General features: G+C 35.4%; 1 long non-coding RNA gene across 1 annotated transcript; it reads right to left on the reverse strand.

The window, feature by feature from the left end:
- Window positions 1-4,346: 4,346 nt before the first annotated feature.
- Window positions 4,347-9,069, reverse strand: LOC103582814. The gene is made up of 3 exons (XR_549790.1): window positions 8,980-9,069; window positions 5,586-5,610; window positions 4,347-4,413 (listed from the first exon to the last, which is right to left on the reverse strand). It is a non-coding gene; the product is annotated as an uncharacterized LOC103582814 (long non-coding RNA).
- Window positions 9,070-9,400: the final 331 nt, after the last annotated feature.

Consider the following 9,400-nt stretch of genomic DNA (forward strand, 5'->3'; position numbering starts at 1 on the left):
TTTTGTATCGAGGTTGTGTTTCATGGGTAATTTTGATTCTTTTCTATTCTTTTCTATTCTCCATTTTTTTTTTCCTATTTTCCATTATGTATAATGTGGGCAAATATTAAAATAGAAGTTTAAGCCATGAAGAAATATTATAAGGCTGTAATATATGTTAATTTGCCAAATTAACAATACATTAAGATGAGAGAAAGACCTTTTAGAGCTGGAAGAGTCAAGGAAGACTTGGTGGAAATACAGAGTATGAGTCAAATGTTGAAGGGCTGAGAAGACAGAAGATGAATCTATATATTGCTTTATAAGTCTCTCAATGTTTTGCTCATTTTTACCCTTTTGTTTATTTCTTGTTGTTAATAAGTTTTATATGTAAAAATAAGTAAGTAGAAAAAGTGACTATGCATTTAATAAGTAACTACCTTAATATACTACTTAGTATTGGTATGTTAATTATATGCTAATAATGTATAATTACCATAATGGCTAGGAGGGGGAGGTGAGAGTGACAAAGGAGAGCAAGAGAACATCTTCTCCTTCAAAAGGCCTGTGCTTTGAAACTAAGATCAATGATATGATGTCTTCCTTCTTCTGTAGAGTCGTGTACTCTCTAAGAAGTTTTCTTCATAATTCTTATAGTCTTACATATTAAAAATGAGATAAAGTATATTGACTCTCTGAGATGTGATGTAAATGAGAATCGTGTTCAAAATGCATCACATCACGTATACAAGCATTTTGCAGTCAATCATGGTGATGTTTAACTTGGCAGGGTTTCTTACTAAAGCTAAGTGGGATCTTGCATGCTCTCATAAAGGGCTCCTTGATCTGCTACATTTGGTGCTCAATTTTATTCTGAAAGCATCTTCTTGTTATACCCTAGTAGGTGTTCTCTTTTGCATTAAAAAGAGCTCCAAATTTAAACAGGCATGGGCTACATTTTCAGTAGAAGACCCTGCTTGAGAGGGAGCATATTTAAAGGAAGCAGGTAGGGTGAGTGAATGAATACCCATGACATTAGATCCTGTGTGACCTAATCAGAGGAAGAGGACTTAGCAGCAAGGAACTGTCTTCCCAGGAGAAAATGACCAGAACTCTGACCATGGCTCATCAAGGCTGTTAGAAACTCAGAAAATTAAGTATCCACTGGCATTTTCCCTGAAGTTGGGTTGCTCAGATTTCTGTTTCCTTGAAAACATTATTTATTGGCCTCCACAATGGTACAATTTATTTTGAGATAAAAGTACAGAATATCTGTATTGAATTAATGACCAATCCAAAGAATTTTTATGGCAACTGAAGCTCAAATTTCATTGTGTTTTTCACTTCTGCATGTTAATTAACATTATATTTCTTATGCCTTGAAGCAAACCAGAGGTGGGAAAGGAGGAGGGGGAGAGGGTAAAAGAGGAATTGCTAAATGGCCACAAAAAATGATCAAATTATATAATGTTGAATATGCTAATTATCCTGATTTGAGCATCACATATTGCACACAGGTATTGATATTCAACTCTGTACCCCACAGATATGTACAATCAACTATGTTACAATAATATTAAAAAAAGATAAATTGTAATAATCATCAATTCTGAGAGGTGGGCAGTCAGATATTTACTCTCAAATTCTTTTCTGTATTTTTTAAATATTTAAATGTTTTTATACAGGTGATAGTAGAAAAATTAAGCAAAGCTTGTGAACTTATATCAAACCTAATCATTTCCGGTTTTCCAGTATTTTTAAAACGATGTTAGTATTGGGCAAGAGATACTTAACTAAAAATAATTTCAATCATGTAATTTTTGTTGAGGGTGTTGAACATAGTTTTATATAGAAACTATATTTTAATATGTTTTGAAAGAGAGTGGGAAGAGATTTGTTTGTGAATGATTTAGAAATCATCGAGTCCTGCTAATGACAGACTAATAAAAATTGTGGCAGTGGAAGGAGCATTTGGAGATCATTATGCTTGAGATTATTAATTCTGAACTATTGAAATCTACTCTGAATCACCAATTTCAGTTTTGCTCTATCACCAAATATTTTCCATGGTAATCAGCTGGGTTGATAACCTTTAGAGGTTATTTTGTTAAAAGCAGTATGATTCCTAAATTGAAGTTGGTAGAAATAAAAGTACCAGAGAACATCTCTTATTATTTCCATGATAATATTTCCTTCTTAGACCTGTGACCTGAAAAGTTACTTTTGAAGAAGAGGAAATTTGGAGGGTTAAGGATCTACTTAACTATCCCGCCATGGTCTATTCCACTTACTACTGCAGTCACGACAGGTGTGGGATACAGCCTATGTAGAATTTTCCCTGGGCCTTACAGAAGGGTCTGCTATTAAATTTGCAACCAAGAAACGTGAGGTTCTCTGGGGTTTTCCCCTGGAAGGTATGGTTCTGTTGTCAGTAGTCATTTCCTTAATAGAAATGGGTAGTAGAAAGCTGCAGGTGGTCCTGATCCAAGTTCCCTCCTCACAAGAAGAGCCAGGAGCTCCTACACAGGGCTACTTCCAGGTGCTGGTTAGCACCCCAGCCACAGCTTGGAGAGCCCAGGAGACTGCAGAGTGTTTGGTTAAATTCCTAAGGCAGTGAGGAAGAATGCATGAAATTATTGTTACGCCTGCTTGCAAGCCACAGGCAGATTCTCAGAACTCACGCTCAGGGTCCCTCTTGAGCTTACTCAGATTAGTTCACATTTAGGCTTCTTAACCAATTTCTAGCTCTTTGCCCTGACCTAGTAGAGTAGGGTTGGCTACTGAGTCAAGGCTGGTGAATAGCTAGATAAGCTAGAGTGGCTTCTGACAGCACTCATTCCTGCATACTTGTTGGTGATTTATTCCAGGACTCCTCCCGTCCCCCTGTCCCTTCTCCCAGGGTACCAAATTCTATGGATGCTCAAGTCCCTGATCTAAAATGGCATAGTATTTGCATACAACCTAACCTATGCACCTCCTCCAGTATATTTTAAATCATCTCTAGATTACTTATAATACCTAATACAATGTAAATGCTCTGTAAATAACAGTTATACTGTATTGTTTTTTAAAATTTGTATTAGTTTTTATTGTTGTCTTGTTTTGGGGGGGAATATTTTTGATCCACAATTGGTTGAATCCACGGATGTAGAACCCATGTATATGGAGGGCTAACTGTTTTCTATGAATAAATTTTGCTTCTTTGCCCTTTCAGATGGTTACAACTGAGAGAAAGAATAATGTGAAAATAAAGGAAATGTGTGCATCAAAGAGTGAAGAGAGACAGGAATGAAAGAGATTTCTCTTAAAAGAAAATGCTCACATGTGGGGTCTGTTGTGTCCGTGCAGGCTTTGGATGTCCCGCTCTTCACTTCTTCTGATTGCCTGTTGTACTTATATTCTGGTTTGAATGTCCATAAAATTGGGACCACATTCAGCCTTTGATATCTTGCTTTTGATTTGGTACAGTATTTATAGTTTTCTGTTTTGCAAAATTGTTTTTAGCTACCAGAAATATTTCTAATGTAGTTATCATTCTGTAGTTCTCACTTTATGTAACACATGTATTCTGGGACTCTTTTGTATAAGTAAAATGTTGGGGACTGAATATTGTGAATGTATTAATGTAACTTGATATTTAAATTAAAGCCACATGATTATTTTGTAAAACTGATAAGTAGTTTTATTTGTTTTGTGATATCAATGTTTTAAATATCTGATCTACTCAAAGTGAGAAAAATCTGTACTTTTTATATTCTTAAAAGCTATCTACCATCTAATTTTTCATTGTTATTGATACAACTCTAACCCATACAAATCACATCTACATTTTAAAAAAAACTTTACATTTTAAATCAAATGACTATACCTGTGAAATTGGAAAAAGAAACGCAAATTTTTTCAACAGGTAATTGTGTCTTGTTTTTATTAGGAAGCTTGCATTAAAATTATATCAAATGATATAAAACATGATTGACATTTTAACTGATGGATACATCCTGGTTCCAGTTGAGTACACACAGCCATTACCAAAAATGAAACAAAACAATAATAAAAAACTCATTAACAAACTTAATGGTCTTTCTGCCACTCCTGCAAAATAGGAAATGCCTCCACCCCATCATTGCAACACATCTACGCATCTATAAAAAACAATTTCTAAAGGCCAGAGAGCCCAATAATCTTACCAAAAATGAAATGTCTAGGGCCTATCTTTCCTTCATAGGCGAATTTTGTACTTATTGAGCATTACTAATTGACTATTTCTAAAGAAGTTATGCTTTTTGGTTATGTTTCACAAGCATAAAATCCAAGCTTATAGTTAGGTTTTGAAATGATCATTTTTCATCTAACCAACTGTCCGGGAACTTACCAGACTCGTGAGAAATTGTCTTAACAGTGAGAAGCTTCACACCCTCTTTATCGGACTGAGGTCTATTTGAAACAAAAACATTAAGATAGCACCACAGTAATTAGGAATGAATTCTATGAAAGAAAGTAAATGTGCCAAAACAGAATGAAGATACACATGTATATATATATTTACATGTTTCTATGGAAAAATTCTTGTCTCTTCTTCACTAGAAATACACATATACTTTTTAGCATTTTCCATTTCTGGAATTAAGACAATAAATCCCTCTCACTTAGTTACGTGGTGATTATCAGCTAAATTAAACATCAATATGGATCATGTGAAACATTTGTCACAAGGGCCATACTGCACGCCTCCTGTTCTGAATTATGAAGTGTAAGACATAGAAACATTTCCAAACCTTTCGGGCTGATGCTGAGTTCTGGGGATATCCCTTTATATAAAGTCCCGAGTTACTGCAGTACTGTGTCTGAACTGTCTGTTTTAACCAAGAGTTTACACCTATTCCTTCTCAGATTTCAAACAGTTTCAAACCCTAATTCCTTCCCTGGGACATCTTGACTGCCTCCATTTCTAATTTAGATGTGTGGATGACATAGAGATATTATTTCTAGAGTTTACGACCTGATGAAATACAAAAACACTTAAATAATGGAACGCTACAAATTCAGATAAACAAAGAAAACCTGGCCACGGAATTTGTTTTTCACATGGAAACAATTTGTCATGTCTCCTTGCCCCACCTTGGTTGTAACAGTTCCCTGCACTGCTAACAACTGCTTTGTTTGTTTTAATAAAGTCAAAATAGAGAAACTATCTACATTTAAGGCAAAGCCACTCAGAGCCGGCTCATGGTAGTGTAGATGTGGGTTTCCCTAACTGTGATAAACATACTGAAAATTTAACTGGGAAAACTATTTCAAAACTCTAGATATGTTCTCTATAACATTTTCCCTCATAGTTATATTCATTCTTCTACTTTTCCATTTCATCTTTTTATTTCCCATTTTACCTCTTTACCCAAGTTTAAGAGCAGTTTTCTCTTTTAGTTGTTGGAATTTCTCTGTATAGTAGAGAGCTCTGACAAATAGCTGAATCCCAAATATAGTGCTTTCTACACAAATCTCTTTTAAAAACAATTAAAAAATATATAAGTAGAGGATCAATAATTTTCCTTATCTAAACAGTAGGGTCAGAACTCCTAGGAAAAAAATGATGTGGCCTTACTTACTGATCATTTCCATTTTCTGGCATGCCTAGGAAAAAAGAGAGTTGTTATTAGAGTTGGAAAGAGCTTGGCCACAAAAAAACCTGAAACCCTGACAGCTTTCAGGGTAGGGATGTTTCTAAAGCCAGTGTTTCTTTTTTTTATCCCCCACAGACCATTTCCTCAACTATGGTTAATGCACATCTTGACATTCATGGGATAGTCCTAATTATATTAACTGCACTTAACTGAGTTCTGGACTAATTTTGATCTCATAGTTTCACATCATTATGTGAAACTACTGTACATTATCATACATCCCACAGACACTAGATAATGTCTCAGTTTATTTCAGAATCTCTGAAAAAATTATTCTCAAAGTATTAAATTACCTTTTTATACCAGAGAATTGAATTCCCACTTTCCTTTATATATTCCTCTTTCTTGGGATGCAAATCGCTGTATGTGGTGAGCTACAATGTAGATATTGTTTGTAACTGCATCTTAAGCCCACTGATTCAGTCTCTCAAAAGTGCCCTGCAAGATGTCACTGAGACTACTAACTGCAACTAATCTTTTGTATGCTTTGCCAGGTTGCTTCACAAGTGTTTTGTGGAAAAACGTTGGGTTTAGAGTGAGAACTCAGAATGATTCATTCTGCTTAAGGACATGGTCTCTCTGGAGTGGATGTTGGTGGTCGAACCCTGCATTAACCCAATTAGGCCAGCTGCTCAATGTGATAGCTTAAGGTCCTTCTTGTTTTGTTCCTGATTTTGCTATGGTTTTATTCCATTGCTAATCAGCTCCTCCTTCTTGAATTTCTTTTCAGAACTAATCTAGCTGTCACTGGGATATGCCCTTGGAATATAATTCTCCTGGCTTTGACCACTCTTGTTTTATAAAAACCTTGACTTCCACTAATATTTTGGCTGCTTCTATTTCTGTCACCTTGGCTAAGATACCCCATCATAACTCTTAATCCCCAGGATTTAATCCATGGCACCAAATGCTGTTCACCAGCTAGACTGAACTTCATCTTCTCTCTATCAGTAGGGTTTTAACAGCATTTTTTGATTCCCATAAGTGTCATACACAGTATCACCCGGGATGCTCATAGCTCTGTTTCAAAATGAGTGGATATATTTTATATGTCTGTTTTAATATTTTTTCCTAGAATGCTATAATGATGGGGGTATTAACAGATAGAGGCATGCCGACCGACTACTTTCTACATATATACCATTCCTATTTGGGTTAAATCTCAGCCCACTGTCAACATTATCCAGATAATTTAATTTCATACTAAAATCTGATTCATTTTGTCTTCTAGAGAGCAGAGTGGGTTTATTAATTTTCTGAACTTAGTGAAGTCTCATCCACACACTTGAAAAATGAGTAACTGCAGATGTTTAATGGTGCTAATTTAATGACAACAATGCTGTAAATTCTGTTTGGAAAATAAAGTTAACAGTAAACAAATAGATTTGGCTAACTGTATTGCCAAACTTGCTTTTAAAGTACTATATATCTTCAGAATAACTCACCACAATGGCAGGAGTTTTATATATTCAGAGTCCTCTTTAGTAGAAAATGTCAACTTTTCAAATAATGTATTTTCAAATCTTCCTATGCAAAGCAGTTTTTCAGTACAGGGTATTTTTACAAATGTTTTTAGCACACTAATTTCTACCTATCATATATACTCAACAGCCACAGCCTTCAACTCAGATGGCTGATTTACCATAAAATATATATAGAAACTTAGAGAAATTAAAATAATTTATAAAAATGCTATTTCCCCTCCAGAAACTGGGTAAGGAAACGTATTTCAGACATTATTATAAAGTTTATCCACTCACTCCCAAAGGAAAAGACATTGGTTAGTTTTCTTCTTATTTTTCACCAAGAGCTAAAATGAGCACCACTGTTTGGTCTCCTAACATTTCCTTGCACTGTCATGATCATGGTCAGTTGTTGGCCTGGGGAAGGGCATTCATTAGTGTCCTGGGGGCATACTGTCCAGGGCGTAAACAAAGCATAGTGCAGATTATATAGCTTATAAAAATAATTGCTTTTTACCTTTTAACAGTTTATGAGACAGGTAGAATTTTGTTAGTGAAATATTTAGAATCACAGTGGGGAAAGTGAAGTTTCTATTTTATTGAACATTTAAAAATTTAACTCAACAAGCACATAGTAAGGGTCTGCTATATATGAGAGTACTTAAAAAAATTCATGGAAACATAGAATCAAAAGGAACTATGAATCTTCACATGTATTTTTTGATGTGCCCTCATATTAGGGACAAGGCAATGTGCATAGTATGTGGTTTGCAACTTGGAGGGTGCCTGACTTGCAGGGGAGGCTGGCACATAAGTAAGTAACTGTACTATAGTAAGATGAATGAGATCATCAAATTATGTACAATTAAAATTAAAGGAATAATCCATTTTGCTTGAAGAAGTGGTGTGATATAAAAAGATGGAGTAAATTGGTGTTTCAGTTGGATCCTAATGGATAAGTTGGGGATTAGGTATGTTATAAAAGCTATGAGGTGGGCTGTACATTCCAGGAGAAGAAATAGTATGAATGAAGGCTCAGACACACGACTCTGCATCACACAACCACAGCAGGGGTCTGGAATGGAAAGACTGGAGGTAAGTTAACATAGGGGACAACTGAGCCATGGGAGCCGAAGAGGGATTCAGGAGAAGCCTTGAGTAGAAAGAGAGCTAAAGTTCCTGGAACAGAAAAAAAGACCGAATAAAGACTGAAATAAATCTGAATGCAGTAGAGATTTAGTTAATAATAATTTATCAGTATTGGCTCATTCATTGTAACAAATATATCACACTAACATATTAATAATCAGGAAAACTAAGTGTGGAGTATATGGGAACTCCCTGTACTGTCTTTGCAACTTTTCTGTAAATCTAAATCTCTTCTGAAATAGAAAGTTTATTTTTAAACAAGAATAAAAACCATAACTGTCATGGAAGGAAGCTGTGCCTCCGTGGAGGGAAGTAAGTCACAGAACACTCTTCGTGAGATTATGGGCCCCTAAACTGAATTCTTAGCAAGCTTTCCCTTTATTCTCTGTTACATGGAAAGGGAATTAATCCTCACTTTAGATAAGGCGTGTCACTATGCACGCTTTACTACCATATTCCCCTGATGACTCACAAAATTTGGGCTACTTCACTGAAAAAAAGTGCCCATATTTGATAATAGTACTTAATCCCCATTCCTTACATTCACTAGCATTCAATGGATTTCTCTGCCCCTTTTCCTCTATTTCTGTGATCAGGCAATATGGCATTTTATTCCTTTCTAGAACTCCTCTCTTCCTGTAAGAGTTTAAGACTGAGCATATATTCATTCTCCTTTCAGGAAAACAAAACAAGACAATGTTACCTACCTGGGTCTGTCTTCCAGCACATTCGATACAAACCCACCAGAACAAATACTGAAAGTGTTATTGCAATCAAAGCAATAACCACTGGCAACATAACACCTAAAAAGTATTGGGGACATTGTCAATCAGAGTAGCTACTGAATTTCACAAAGTTTATTAACTGAGCAAAAGCATGCATGTTTCCTTTCTTCTTTACATATCATTCTATTAAAACTATATTTTAGGCAAAGAAGACTTATTTAGTTTAAAGGTTTTGCACTAGTTGTCATTTTTGACACATCCACTTGATGTCAGTCTTGTAGCCTTTCTGAAACAAAATTCCAAACCAAAGACAGCTAGTTCTCCCACATTCCTGGAGACTGGAGAAGTGAGGAGATGGAAGACTGCAAAGGCAGAAGATGTTCTCTATATTATAATTAAACCC

Source organism: Galeopterus variegatus, unplaced genomic scaffold, assembly GCF_000696425.1.
Source record: "Galeopterus variegatus unplaced genomic scaffold, G_variegatus-3.0.2 Scaffold17995, whole genome shotgun sequence".
NCBI classification, from domain to species: Eukaryota; Metazoa; Chordata; class Mammalia; order Dermoptera; family Cynocephalidae; genus Galeopterus; species Galeopterus variegatus.